Genomic DNA, 16,197 nt, shown 5'->3' with positions numbered 1-16,197 from the left:
TAAATCTTTACTCAAAATATCCCTCATAATGTGGCATGCCATGACCAATCCATTAAAAATGCCTACCTCCAGGGGTGCCTGGGTGGCTCAGTTGGGTTAAGCATTGGAGTCTTGATTTTGGTCCAAGTTATGATCTCAGGGTTGTAAGATTAATCCCTGCATCAGGCTCCAAGCTGGACATGGAGCCCGCTTAAGATTCTCTTTCTCTCCCTCTCCCTTGACCTTCCCCCTCTCTTCTGTTCTTATAAAAAAAAAAGGGAAAAGAAAAAAAATAATAAATGGTAATCTCCACCCTGACCAACCTCCTAACCTCCTTTCCCTTGTTTTATTTTTCCATAGTACTTATCTCCTAAAATAAATATACTTATTTTTATGTTTATTGTCTACCTCACTTTACTAGAATGTATGTTCCTCCAGAATGGAAATTGTTGCTTTAAAAAAGGAAAAACTCTTGTATTATATCAGGTATTTCCCTTCCAGATTGGAATCACTATCTCCACAGATTAATTCAATTAATGGCCAGGAAAGAAATTTTTTTTTTATTTTTAATTTTTATTTTGTTTTAGAGAGAGAGAGGGCATACATGAGTGGGGTTGGGGAGGGGCAAAGGGAGAGAGAGAATCTCAAGCAGGCTCTGGCGCCCAGCCTGACATATTGCGGAGACTGACACAGGGCTTGATCTCATGACCCTTAGATCATGACCTGAGCCAAAATCATTTTGTCGCTTATGGGGGACTCTGAGAAACAACCTGAGGGTTCTAGAGGGGAAGGGGGTAGGGGGATGGGCTAGCCTGGTGATGGGTATTAAAGAGGGCATGTATTGAATGGAGCACTGGGTGTTACACGCAAACAACGAATCATGGAACACTACATCAAAAACTAATGATGTAGGGGGCGCCTGGGTGGCTCAGTTGTTGAGCGTCTGCCTTCGGCTCAGGTCATGATCCTGGGGTCCTGGGATTGAGCCCCACATCGGGGTCCCTGCTTGGTGGGAAGCCTGCTTCTCCCTCCCCCACTTCCCCTGCTTGTGTTCCCTCTCTGTGTCTCTCTCTGTCAAATAAATAAATAAAATCGTAAAAAAAAAAAAAAAAACCTAATGATGTAATGTATGGTGATTAACATAACATAATAAAATAAAAAAATAAAATAAATATAAAAAAAAGAGTTAGTTGCTTAACCAACTGAGCCACCCAGACACCTTGCTTTAAATTCTTAACAATAAGCACTGGTTCTGAAGGAAGTGGCCTCCCTAAGTTATAATCAGGCAGTGAAGTAGGGAGAGTGATAGTCTGTAGCCTGTCCCTGCTCACACTAGGAGGACTTTTATGCTCAACTAACATTATCCCTCAACTGTTCACTCATCCAACACTAACTAGAAAACTTGGCATTTAGTTGTTATTTAAGCAGCTATGTGTGTAGGAGTTTGCAAAATGAAAATTAGTCATTGACTTAAAATATATATTGACAATTACTTAAAGAAAAGAATTTTGAACTTAATGAGAAATGACTCCTGCAGATAGAGGTCATTTTCCATTTAATCTTCATCACACCAAATGGCACAAATCATTATGTATGATATTGAAGGCAATTTTTTTTAAGTAGGCCCCACACCCCGCTTGGAGCCCAAAGTGGGGCTCAAACTCATGACCTTGAGATCAAGACCTGAAATGAGATCTAGAGTTGAAGCCTCCACCAACTGAGCCACCCAGGCACCCTGAAGGTAAATATTTTAAAACTATTTTGGCATTGACTTTCATTAATACTACTTGAGAGCTGTTTTAAAGGGAAATAATTTTCTCTTAATGAGCAAATATAATGATACTTAAATGTCACATGTAGAAGAAAAAGTTAATATTCCCTGAATTATTTATAATTTTAGTATTCAAGTACACCATATACTGCAAGATTTGAACTGAAATGTAAAACTTCTTATCACAAAGTGCTTTCCCTTAGTGCTCCTAAAACATCTATATTATAAGATTTTGAAGGCAGGCTATGTTTTTAAACTTTGGGACATGTACTGATTGGGTGAACTCAGTAAGATACTGAACTTTCTGTTCCTCAGTTTACTGTAAAATAAGTGTCAATTAATAGGACCTACCTCATAGACTAGAGGTCAAGGTTAAATGTGTTCATTTAACAAATGTGTTCATTGCACAAACATGCAAATTGTTTACAAAAATGGCTGGGACAATTTAGGTAGTTTAAATATGTGAATATTCTTATTATTCTATGGCTTGAGCATGGGTTATAATTATCTGTTCAAACATGTATACTTCATGTAATCAGGCATTGTACAATAACAACAATTTTTAGGGGAAAGCATATATGTATAGGATTGAAAATCTGCTCCTAGATGTGCACATTTTCAACACAGAAGATCTTGGAAATAAAGAGTTACAAGAGAGTAATATTCACAGAACTATGTGTGTTAGTTTTTGGGAGGAAAGAGAGTTACATTATTCAATATATTTTAAAATAGAAGTCATAAAAAATAATAAAACAATCATTATAACTGTGTTTCAATATTGGCATATTTTGTTTAAGTTGAAATAAAAGCTATTTAAAACTTTAAAAGTGTGAAATTACCTTTGCCCTTTGAAGTGGTAGTTTAATGTAAATCTATGAATTAAAAGGTGACTAACCATGTATTACTTTTTCATATTTGTCAGCTTAATCCAGTTGGGTTGTTTAGAAATTCTGTCACAGATGTCTGAAATTGTTAAAATTAGCATGCTTTATCTGCAGAATGCAGAATGTTCATTTACATAAAATTGGTTCATTTCTAACACAATGGAGCTATAAAAATATGTTTTTATAAAATATATTTAAAGTAGTTGAAACAATTTCTGGGAAAATTATTTGAGGGGAAAACTAACAGCATTTCTGATACATTCACCATTATTTATCCCAGCAAGGCCGAGTCCACAATCTTACTAAGTTGATGATAACTATTGAACCGTGTTTTAGAGGAAAAGATTATTATTACTACAAAAATAGGGTGAAGTATTAAGATTTATCAGCAGTGTAAGTAATTGGGTTAGTTTGCTTTCATTGAACACTTCTCTGTCTCCAGATTCTAGAATATGCATTTCAAACATTCCATGAGCTTTTACTGTGTGAGACACTACTAAGTTTTCTGAGCAATGGGGCATTTGGCCATCTGAAAAATAAGTAATTTTGTAAAATGATCACTTTTTAGTAAAAATTTCAAAAGTAAAAGTGAACAAGAAACAAAAAAAATAGGTAATAGGCTGATAGATCAGATAGAAAAAAAGAGGAAGAGGAAACACAGGGAGGGAGGGATTGGAAGAAAAATAGGAAAAGAGCAAAGAAAAAGGTGACATTAATTTCAATTGAAACAATGCATAAGTGAAAATATAGCTTTAACAATTAATATAGAACTGACTCCATGCAGGGAAATTTTCAACCAAGATCTTCAGATGTTATATGTATACACATTATTTGATGTTACTTTTTAAACCTAAAAAATTAGTACCAGTAGATAAATATGTAAATTTATCCCTATATTAATGCTTGGATTATACCCTAAACATAAGATTTTCTGCTTTCAATGCTTTTTCTTCCAAGACTCTATGTGAGTATTATATTCTAAGTACTCTTCCATGCTTACGTAACCTGTTGAGGCACATCATGAGGAAAAAACTACACCATGTACCACAGCCATAATTGATTAGCTCGGGGACAGACACATAACCCAAGAACAGCCAATCCATAAGGAGTAAAACTGTCGTTGAAGAGACCTGGGTTCCATAGCTTTGCCAGAATAGTGACAAAGGGTCATTTTGAATCTCACCCTTAAAAATCTGAATGTGTAGGGTCGCCTGGGTGGCTCAGTGGTTAAGCGTCTGCCTTCGGCTCAGGTCATGATCCCAGGGTCCTGGGATCAAGCCCCGCATCAGGGTCCTTGTTCCGCGGGAAGCCTGCTTCTCCTTCTCCCTCTCCTGCTCCCCCTGCTTGTGTTCCCTCTCTCGCTGTGTCTCTCTCTGTCAAATAAATAAAATCTTTAAAAAAAATCTGAATGTGTAAAAACAGATAATATTGTGGATTTAGCACTAAAAATTAAACCACAAATGTGAAGTTAAAAAAAAAAATGGCATTAGGAACACAAAATCACCAAAGCATTGACTCAACCGGATTTGAAGAAGCAGAAGCAATTATGTAAAGGAAATACACAGCAATGAATGGCTACTTCAGTAGTGAGAAAATGGGTGTACAGACAGAGATAAGCTACATATGAGAAGGGGCAAAGTTACCTTCATGTTAGAAACTACTGTAGAAACCCACAAACTTCTTGATCTTCGCCTTTGCCCACTCCTTATCCTCCAGCGCTGCTTTGTTTTCTTTCATTCCATTTATTTTCACTAGCATGCGATGTGTTTTACTAATGTGTTATTGTTTGTCTTCCTGCACTGGAATGTAAGTCCTATTCGGGCAAGTTTGTTGGTTGCTTGTTTCCACAAAATCCAGAATAGTGTCTGGAACATAGTAAGTGCTCAATGAATATTATGAAGCTATGAAGTAGATGAAAGAATACTAATTGATATTAATAGTTCTAGAACTACCTTTGCATTTGTTTCTGTTTTTTTACAGGGAGTCTATTTTTAAGAATGTTCCTAAATTAAATAATTCTGTCACTTTTTAAACACACACACATGCACACAGACACACACGCACACACACACACACACACACACACACACACACAACCAAACATGCACATAGTAGTACCTGTCCTATTTACACATACCCAGAGGAAATCATTAAACATTTTTAAAATCAGATTAGTTTGTTGTTTATCCCCATCTAGCTAATTAATACTAAATAACTGTTTCATATTGTTCTTTTTTAGTTTTATAATTTTAGGTATTATTTATTAACTTCATTCATAGGCAGTCTTTTTATGACCACCTATTTATTTATTAATTTAGCTACTTTCTGTGTAAAAATAATTTATCTTTCAATCCTTCTTTTTTTAAAAAAAAATGTTTATTTGACACACAGAGAGAGAGACAGAGAGACAGAGAAACAGAGAGAAGCAAACTCCCCGCTGAGCACAGAGCCTGACGTGGGGCTCAATCCCAGGACCCTGAGATCATGATCTGAGCTGAGACTAAGTGTTAACTGCTTAACGGACTGAGCTGTTAGGTTTTAACAAATTCCTGTTGTTACGTTTTTCCCCAAGAGTTGTTTCTGTTTTCTGAATACTCCTTTAAAGACTAACTTGTTTACAAATAGGGAAATGACAAGCAGATTAAAGATAAAAAAAAAATTGCAAATCAGTGGTTTTTAAACTGTGTATAGGTTGGAATGAGATGGGCATCTGGGGCTCTTGCCCATTTCTTCACCAGTGTTCCATGAAACATTAGTGTAAGCCCCTAGACAATATCACATGTGTTTGAAAATAAAGATTCTGAAGAAATATTTGTATAATTATAAACCTATTCAAATATTTTTTGTAGAATATTTAACTAAAAATTGTTTCTTGTAAAATAAACTTACATTGCTCTGTGGAAAGTTAACATTGGCCCCTAACAACAAATTTAGATTTAATAATGTGGCCTCTCTTTGGAAAACATACAATCAAAAGAAATGCATGACAATAATACTGTCATTACAGTTAATTGTGTGATCATGATGGTAACATTGCAATAAAATTACAAAGCTTTTAGATTTGTTTCCAAGAATGATATTGGGCTTCTGTAATTTTTCATAGCTTCTCACTCCACATGCAAGCTTTTTCACACTTTGTTATTTCCTTCAAAATACAAATCCCAGTGGTCAAGTCCTGACCTTGTATATTAGAAAGACCTTAACGGAAGATTTGATTTTACATGTGTGGAGGTGGTATCAGAGCTTTTCATATATGTAGAAAGATGTCAGTTCTAATAAACTTATCCCAACTATCCAATTTTATTTCCGGAGTTACTCCTCATCATAAATCACTAATAAAGGCAGATTTGGATCAACAGATGCTCCTCTTACTCTTTTTCAAAAAACATTCTTGTACAGAGAATTTTAATTGGCTTCCCACTGGGCCCATTTTTTTCTCCATTTGGCCCTCATTTTTTTTTGAAATAACATTTAATAATTTGGGTATTATACTTAATTGAGATGTCTAGGTTTCCTTGGAATATCAAAGAATCTGGCTACCTCGGATATTTATTTCCATGAATAAAACATTGATTTGTCCTGAGTACCAGCTTCATCCTTCACCCAGGGAAAAGCATGAGCTATATAGCGCCCAGTGCTAACAACACTTGTGCATTTGTCTGACCCACCTTTGGTGGCTTCACTACATATACCTCCTACTTGTGCCTATAGGCATTTGGCACACTTATGTTTTGGCCATTCTTCCCGTAATGCTTTCTTTCTTTCCTGACTGGAATAATTTCTTCATGCAGTTAAATGCTACAGATTTCTACACATTCCTATACTATTTTGCATACAATCCCTTATCCTTTCTTTTATTTTCAATGGTAATTTGAACCAGGAAACATATTTTTATTCTCTGTTTATGAAGAATACGCTGAGAGTTACATAAAAGGGTTTTATGTTTGTTTGTTTTCTTTCTTTTTGTTTGCCTATTTTATCAATGTGGTGTAGTGAGATTTTTATGTGAAGTTAAGTAAAAGTTAGTCAATGCGTTTTTATATGAATACTTTTCTCTTCATATAGAGGTCGAAGTACACCGAGATCTTTATGTATGACTTTCATAATATATGTTATTGATATTTCTAAATTTTCTTTTTTTAATAAAATTTAAAATATTAAAAATATCCTCATAAAAATATCTTGCAACCATTTTAAAATATACCCTAATGGTAATCAAGGGTACTTTATCCCTATTCTCACTGTACTCAAGGTTTCTCAGCAGGAGAATCTCCATGAGACACTAATAGAAAATACTACTTCCTATCTTCTTAAAGCTGAACCATGCTTCAATATGCTTAGATACAGAAATAAGTGAAAGACTTACTGTGTAAGTTCAGGTAACTTGATTGAAAACAGGATAAGCAAAATAGTTTTTCTTTCTTTAAAATCCAATAAATGTAAGTGGTACAGACAATTTGGAGTAAAAGGATATGAGCTTCTAGGGAATAAAAACATTTTTCATGAAATATTTCTTTCCAATTTTTATTCAAAATACTTGACATGATACTCGAGTTTTTTCAAAGATACTCAAATCTCTAAAATCTGTGGTAAATGATATACTTTCTTTTTTAACATTACATCTACTGAATCAGCCTAAAGATTCTATTAATGTCACATATTTTCAGATTAGAAAAAAATGTAAAAACTTCTTTTTTTTTTTTTTTTTTTTTTAAAGATTTTATTTATTTATTTGAGAGAGAGAGAATGAGAGATAGAGAGCACGAGAGGGAAGAGGGTCAGAGGGAGAAGCAGACTCCCTGCCAAGCAGGGAGCCCGATGCGGGACTCGATCCCGGGACTCCAGGATCATGACCTGAGCCGAAGGCAGTCGCTTAACCAACTGAGCCACCCAGGCGCCCAAAATGTAAAAACTTCTAAAGATAATATAATCCCAATGTTCTTAGTTGAAGTATATTTAGAAAAATAATTTTATATTTGACTGCCTTTTCTTTTATATGTTTACAGAATATTAGTAACGCCCTACTTTCTAAGATAAGTAAACCTGGACATTACAAGGAAGAGATAAGAAATACAATTTAAACCATCGATTGCCTTCAAAGGAGAGAAAGTGCTAACAGAAAATCAAGGACTTCTGTATCCTATTGAAAATGTGGCCTCTTTTGTTTGTCCGAATATCTGGAGGGTTTTTGCTCATTCAAATATGGCCCAGGTCTTTACATTGGAATTAAGGGCTAGAGAGACCTGATTTGCGGGTCATAGTTATATGAGCTCCTCAAAGAAAAGGATACTAGATTGTAGACTCTTATAATTATCCCTTACACTCAACTTCATATTTTAGGACCTACTATAAGGTTCCTGAATACATAGACCTAGAGTCCCTTAAATGTTATAGAACTGTCTTACATGCTCTTATTTCCTTTTTATTTACATATACCAATTAGTGGATTTCTATGAGGCAACGAGGTTCACATTCTTTAACTATCTTTCTTGTAGTTAGGTAAAAAAAATATTAATCATTCAAAATATAAACGAATGATAATATAATAATAATACATGTGTCAGTGTTCTGGGCAGAGCAGATAGTGTAGTGAACAAAATAAACAAAAACTCTCGCCCTGTGGAGCTTACATGCTAATGATGAGAGAGATAATAAACAAGATACATAAATAGCGAATATGTTAAGTGTTGACACATGTAAGGTTAACAATAAAACAGAGCAAGGGTATATGGAGTGCTAAGTGTGGGTGACATTGCAATTTTATAAAGAGCTGTCCAGAATGAGTGCCATGAATGAAGTTTTGAAGGGTGGGAGGGAGCAGATGCCACACTCAATGGGGGGAGCGGGAGGTGAGGGCCCATGGCCCTCCAGGTGCGTGACAGCTAGTGATCTCACTGATAAGAGGAATTCTTAATCTCAGGAAACAAACTGAGGGTTGCTGGAGTGGCAAGGGTTGGGAGGGATGGGGTGGCTGTGTGGTGGACATTGGGTAGGGTATGTGCTATGGTGAGCGCTGTGAATTGTGTAAGACTGTTGAATCACAGACCTGTACCTCTGAAACAAATAATACATTATATGTTAAAAAAAGAAGAAGAAGAAGAAGAAGAAGAAGATAGCAGGAAGGGAAGAATGAAGGGGGGAATCGGAGGGGGAGACGAACCATGAGAAACTATGGACTCCGAGAAACAAACTGAGGGTTCTAGAGGGGAGGGGGCTGGGGGATGGGTTAGCCTGGTGATGGGTATTAAAGAGGGCACGTACTTCATGGAGCACTGGGTGTTATATGCAAACAATGAATCATGGAACACTACATCAAAAACTAATGCTGTAATGTATGGTGATTGACATAACATAATAAAAAAATAGACCCAAATACCTTTAGTCACTCTGTAGTGAGAAGACAAAAGTAAGTTAAACCTAATTTTAGTAATTAAAAAAATAATATAAAACACCTTATAGTGAAAAATCTCTGAAGAATGAGGTGGACAGCCAGGGGTCTGGTGAATCTGAGGCGGAGTGACAAGGTGAAAGAGAAAAGAAAATCTTCAACTCTTTTTTAATAAGATGTGAATCTACTGAAGGGTGCTAAGCAGAGAGATGATATGCTCAACTGAGTTTAAAATAATTTTTCAGGCTACTCGCCTGAGAATAGACTGAAGGAGGAACAAAGTCCAAGTGGAAGAGATCAGTTAGGAGGCTACAGTAATTACTGAAGCAAGAAATGTTGGTGGCTTTGCTTACGATGGCACCAATGAAGTTGGTGAGGAGTTACAGGAATCTACACACCTGTCTAGGCTCCAAAGGGAGGTATTTGTTGACACATTGAATATTTAAAATGTTAATTCAAATACATAATAACCAATTATATTTTTTAATTGTGAGGTACAGTTGTTCAATAAAACATCACAACTTGAAATCCAGGATTGCTTCACAGATTATCAGGGTCAGTTAATTTCATTCTTTGATTTATGCAGTAAATAATTCCTGAGAATTTAGTACATGTCAGGCATTTTTGTAGGAAATAACTGCATAGCTTAAATAATATACATTTTAATAGTCCTGTGTCCATGTGTTTTCATTCTGGTGAAAAGAAAACAGTGTAAAAACTCAGTGGTCTTAACGACTACTTGGAGATTGGCAAATATAATCACAGACTTAGTAAAAGTTTTATAATTCTCATGAATTTACTTAAAAATTACAAAGTATGCCATGTTGATGGGTATAAATCATTTTCAGCTTCATCTATTCCTCTTTAAAATGAGCTACACCCAAAGGGTAGGAAATAGATAATTCAAAGGTATCATAAGTCTGACTTAAAAGAAAGCCACAGAACATTAAACATGATCCAGTTAAAATACTATGGCAATCTTCTGAAAAAAATGACTTTATTTCTACTCCAAAGCTTTACAATCCTCTCCAACTAGTGTGTTCACTGATCTCAGGTCCTTTATCACTGGGGAAAGATTCCAATACATCTGTCAAGAATGAATCTAAAACTTGTAAATTCTTGGGGGAAAAAAAAAAGAAGTCTGCTTTTCTTTCTTTCTTTTTTTTTTTCTCTACAGTTTCAAGTTCAGAATATTTTGATGTCCTTGAATCAAGTTTATGGCTTTGTGAGATATGAGATCTCTGAGTTCGTTTTTTCAGTATCTTTAAATACAATCACAATTCGTCCATCCATCTAGTCAAAATTCCTGTGCCAACTTTATGCCAGGCACTGACTATATACTAGATTAGCAGTCAAGAAAATTTTTAAAACTTATTTCATAATCTAGACATCAGATTGTATTAAGATCAACAAAAACCCATGTGCTGATTCAAATCCTTCCATATCTTTACAAGTCACAAACTGAATATTAGAAAAAGCATTCCAGAAGTACATTTTCACCCACATCTATCAGTTTCCCTCTGACCAAAGAAAAACTTAGCAGTTTTCCTATGTAGGAATTATGAGAGAATGACTTTTTAAAACTTTTCTGGTATATAGCACAAATAGGCATAATTGTCTCCCTACCTAGCAGCCCTGAACAAAAAGTTTTCATCTTTTGAAGGATTGGGGGCAAGGGGAGAGGATCTGGGGACTAGGAAGAAATACAGGGGAAAGGACTTGGAGTGGAAAAGTTATTGGGTTAGAGCCAGGAAAAGTGCCTCAGCCAAGACCCTTGATAAGGAAGTCTCAGATGGAAGCAACTGAGCTAAGCTTTTGGATTAGCATGCTGGCCTGGAGCCTGAATCCTTGACTAAAACTGCCTCCAGAAAACCATAATGTACTGGCTGTGAATGATGTCTGGTATGGGAGTGGCAACTCTCTGCCATAAGGCCTGCCAGGTAAAGACTTGGAATTGCTTGGGGTTGAGCCTGAAAGATCACATATAAAATAAAATTTTGTCTTGAATTTAATATTCCACTTAAGATAAGTAAAAGCAAAATTGGTGCATAAATGCAGAAGTTTATATACATACCCATAAAAATTGCTAGAAATGATAGGAATTTCAAAGTTTATCTTGCATTCACAAAATTTGCTTTATAAAAGAATAAGAGAACCTTGGGGCAAATGGGTGGCTCAGTCAGTTAAGCATCTGATTCTTGGTTTCGGCTCAGGTCACCAGCCCCCTAATGGGCTCCATGCTTAGCATGGAGTCTGCTTGAGATTCTCACCCTCTCTCTCTGTCCCTCCCCACCGCTTGTACAGTCTTTCTCTTAAATAAATAAATAAATAAATTAATTAATTAATTAATATTTAACAAAAAGAAGTATAGAACCAAGCAGGGGGCAGAGATATTAGAAAACCATAGATGAAACAAGAGGGTACCTGAGGACATTATAGCACTTTCGAAATTATTTTCAAACTGAATATCTTTATCTAAGTCTTTGATTTTAAATATTTTATATATTGATAAATTGAGATCTAGGAAATTTTTTTTAAATGTTTTATTTATTTATTCATGAGAGTCAGAGAGAGAGAGGCAGAGGAAGAGGGAGAAGCAGGCCCCCCCACCTAGCAGGGAGCCCGATGCGGGACTCGATCCCAGGACCCTGGGATCATGACCTGTGCCGAAGGCAGACGCTTAACCATCTGAGCCACCCAGGCGCCCCAGAGATCTAGGAAATTTAAATTACCTTGTGCTTGCTTTAAAGAGCTAAAATATGAGTTAGCAATTAGAGGTCCTGAACCCCACATTTTAATATATTTGAATAGATTTACATCTTTTTGAAATATAAGAACTGTACTTTATTGAAATTATTATCTTATTTAAATTTTTATACATGATGAATTTTTAACATTCATAGAAATTAACTCAAAGCATATTTGCAGACAATGCACATTTGGGTAAGTAGTATGATCTCTTAAAATTTTCTTCTTTAAGGGGAGTCTGGGTGGCTCAGTCAATTAAGCATCTGACTCTTGATTTCAGTTCAGGTCACAATCTTGGAGTTGTGAGATTGAGCCCCACGTGGAGCTTTGCCCTCAGCAGGGAGTCTGCTTGAGATTCTCTCCCTTTCCCTCTGTCCCTCCCCTGGCTCATTCGCTCTCTCTCTCTCTTACTCAAATAAATAAAATCTTTAAAAGAAAATCTCTTCTCTAAACCAGTAAATGGAAGTCACTAGTTTTCATATATACAGTAATCCTCTTAAAATTTTATACATTTTCCCCCTATATTCAGAATAATTAGAAAAAATAAGTCAATAAACTAAGACAGATATTACACCAGGCTACTGATTTGGGTAAAAAGGCCACTGAGGTGATGAAAACTTTGCTAAGAGTAATTGTCCCTAGATTTGGACTCCCTTGATCCCTAAAAAGTGAGAACAGACCATTTTTTATTATACAAATTCAAAAAATGGCCCTCCGAAACCAAATAACCCTCGATATCTTGACTGCAGTTAAAGGACATGCAGAGGGGCACCTGGGTGGCTCAGTTGGTTAAGCAACTGCCTTTGGCTCGGGTCATGATCCCAGGGTCCTGGGATCAAGCCCTGCATCGGGCTCCCTGCTCAATGGGAAGCCTGCTTCTCCTTCTTCTGCTCCCCTGCTTGTGCTGTGTGTGTGTGTGTGTGTGTGTGTGTGTGTGTGTGTGTGTGTGAAATAAATAAATAAAATATTAAAAAAAAAAAAGGACACCCAGAATTAGATGATTGTTTCCTAACAGGACCCAATGGCTATGTGGCTCTAACTTGTGTTAATGGCTTCCCCCAGGCTGTATAGGCCACTGTACTCTGGGTTTTGCCTGGATGCATGGATGCGTTATTAAAACTATTACCAACCCAGCCAACCTCCCAATTTAAAACAATGGTGAAAGCATTCTGTGTCTCATTGATATGACCACCCAACACTCATTTTTTTCCCTCTTTGGGACCAGATGATGTTGTTTGGCACATGGAAGCTCTTTTTTTTTTTTTTTTTTTTAATAAGTACATGGTCAAAGCCCTAAGTGATACTCTACAAAATATAATGGAATTAGATGTTTTAATTTCTGCACAAGGTAGAAGTTGTGCTATCACAAAAACAAAATGCTGTGTATACTTTCCAGAAGATTACCACATATATTTCTGGATTTCTAACTGACAAGGGTACTCAAATTGGTACTTTAAATGATTTCTCTCTTTCCTTTAATGATTGTTTAAATTCCTGGACTGGAAGATTTTCGTGAGCAATCAAAAAATTCTTATTTGGGCACCTTTTTCTTTTTGTTGTACTTATCATGTTTTGCTGTTTTCTCCCCTGTCTCTGCTCGGTGCCAAGACACCTTTGCTGCCATAACTTCAAGCTGAGAGATGATCCTTTCCACTCAGGAAGATCCACACATGCAGTCTCCCTTGGATTCAACTCCCTCTGCTTTCATAACTAATATATCTATATAAGCCCTGACTGACCAGTGTTGACCCATTGGTAGGGACATCTCTATACCCCTATTCAGCTGGAAGAAGTTACAGAAGATGAGACCTGCCACCCTCACCAACCTTAACGATTTAAGGGTCAAAACTGTTCAGGGGGGAATGATGTGGGAAACAAAGGCAGAAGAAAATTATTAAATTTAAATTATTAAATGGTAAGAAGATTATTAAATTTTCCTACTACCTATAGCCCATTGACAGGTCCTTGAAACAGGCAGAGTAACATTCCTCTAGGGACTCAGATGCCTCAATGTCGACACTTTACTAAGAGCAAAGGGCAATCTTACTTAGCCCACTCCCCAGAACCCCAGTAATTCTAACATCTCAACATTCCTTTGGAAACTTCCTTTATCTACACCCTAAGATACATCTTGGCAATCATCCCCCCATCCACTGATACACATCTGAAGGGTCTCATGACTGAATTTTTACCAAACAGGAAGAAATGACCTTTCCTAACAATAGCTAGCTGCTTCAGGATCCTGGAAACCTTGTTTCCAAAATACCTACGAGGCTTACAACTATCCCTAACTCCCTCCCAAGGTGAAAGTCTGTAATGGGCTCCTCCTCATGACCCCACTGCTGCTCTTTCTGCCCACGGGTCCCCATGCTTTAAAAACCACATTTTGCACCAAAAGAAAGAAAGGAGAAAGAAAGAAAGAAAGAAAGAAAGAAAGAAAGAAAGAAAGAAAGAAAGAAAGAAAGAAAGAAAGAAAGAAAGAAAGAAAGAAAGAAAGAAAGAAAGAAAGAAAGAAAGAAAGAAAGAAAGAAAGAAAGAAAGAAAGAAAGAAAGAAAGAAAGAAAGAAAGAAAGAAAGAAAGAAAGAAAGAAAGAAGGAAAGAAAGAAAGAAAGAAAGAAAGAAAGAAAGAAAAAGAAAGAAAGAAAAAAGAGAAAAAGAAAGAAAGAAAAAAAGAAAAAAGAAAGAAAGAAAGAAAGAAAGAAAAAAGAAAAAAGAAAGAAAGAAAGAAAGAAAGAAAGAAAGAAAGAAAGAAAGAAAGAAAGAAAGAAAGAAAGAAAGAAAAAGAAAAAAGATATATATGTTGGAATTGAATTAACTCAAAATATAAACTTTATTATCAATAACATTAATTATAATAAAGAAAATGTCAATGAATATCTGACATTTTTCATTCTTTGATGCTATTCCAATTCAACTTCAATACTGAGTCAGGTAACTTTGATTCTTCTAATTTCTTTCAATTAAAATTTTCCTATAGGAAATTTTACTGTCTATTTAAAATCATGGTTAATCTACTTCGTTCTTTGCAACTTTTTTCATTTACTCCCTTACTCTATTTCCTTAGAGTAGAAGGAATGAGCTAAAATGGCTAAAATGATAAATAAAATCTTAAAAAAAAAAAAAAAAGGGCGCCTGGGTGGCTCAGTTGGTTAAGCGACTGTCTTCGGCTCAGGTCATGATCCCAGAGTCCCGGGATCGAGTCCCGCATCGGGCTCCCTGCTCGGCAGGGAGTCTGCTTCTCCCTCTGACCCTCCCTCCTCTCATGTGCTCTCTCTCTCTCTCTCACTCTCTCTCAAATAAATAAATAAAATCTTAAAAAAAATAAAAAATAAAATAAAATGGCTAAAATGGTGATATGGATTCTGAAACAATATTCATTTAAGATGATTGAAGACAGTTGTGTGTGTGTTTTTTTTAAAGATTTTATTTATTTATTTGAGAGAGAATGAGAGAGAGCACATGAGAGGGGGTAGGGTCAGGGGGAGAGGCAGACTCCCTGCCGAGCAGGGAGCCCGATGCGGGAACTCGATCCCGGGACTCCGGGATCATGACCTGAGCCGAAGGCAGTCGCTTAACCAACTGAGCCACCCAGGTGCCCTGATGGTTGTGTGTTTTTGTTTTTAGATCCATACTATTGAACATTGGGCAGAGTAATGTATATTTTAACGTAAAAATATTGAAGTAAACCTCCTGAAGTATTTATAAATATATCTTATTTATAAATATCTTTCAATAGTGACTTTAAGTACACAAACAATTTTCTAAAAATCTTTAAGGTTTATTCAAAGAATTTGTTCATTTAGTGTATTTTTTATAGTTATACAGTACTGATGGTTTCACTGATCTTAGCAAAAGTTAGACAAGGATAAATATTAACTGCTGCACCAATTTAAAAAAATATGCCAATAGAATATTTTGCAACTGACACTATAGGAAATTGCTGGCAAATATGCTTGGCATTTTCCCCCACATTTTAATCTTTCTTTAAATATACTACAGAAGTGTCTTACATAGTCAAAGGTAGTCAATAGTCCACATTAAACAAAGATGCAAATTTACATTTGATAGATATAAACTTTTACTGCTTGTTTCATTTTGAAAGTTTCTGAAATGAAAACATATGCATTTTTGCTTTTCAAATATACTGTTTTTTTTCCAAATATACTGAATAACTGAATTTTATTAGTATGCAATAAGAAGTTATTTTAAGACAGCATAGAAACAATTGACTTGCGTTTTAGTAGCATCAGAGGGTTTAAAATAGAGCATTTGCTTCTGTGCTAAAAGCACAATTTTATGTAAACAATAAAAAATCAGAGGTTTTTCCTGACAATCATACTAAATTGTTTGAAAACATTATTTTTTGTTTATGAAAACTGTGTATAAAACATTTGAATCTTTATTTTTCAAAAATGTATACTTATCT

Source organism: Zalophus californianus, chromosome 2 (genome assembly GCF_009762305.2).
Source record: "Zalophus californianus isolate mZalCal1 chromosome 2, mZalCal1.pri.v2, whole genome shotgun sequence".
Taxonomy (NCBI): Eukaryota; Metazoa; Chordata; class Mammalia; order Carnivora; family Otariidae; genus Zalophus; species Zalophus californianus.
This window is presented reverse-complemented; position numbering follows the sequence as displayed.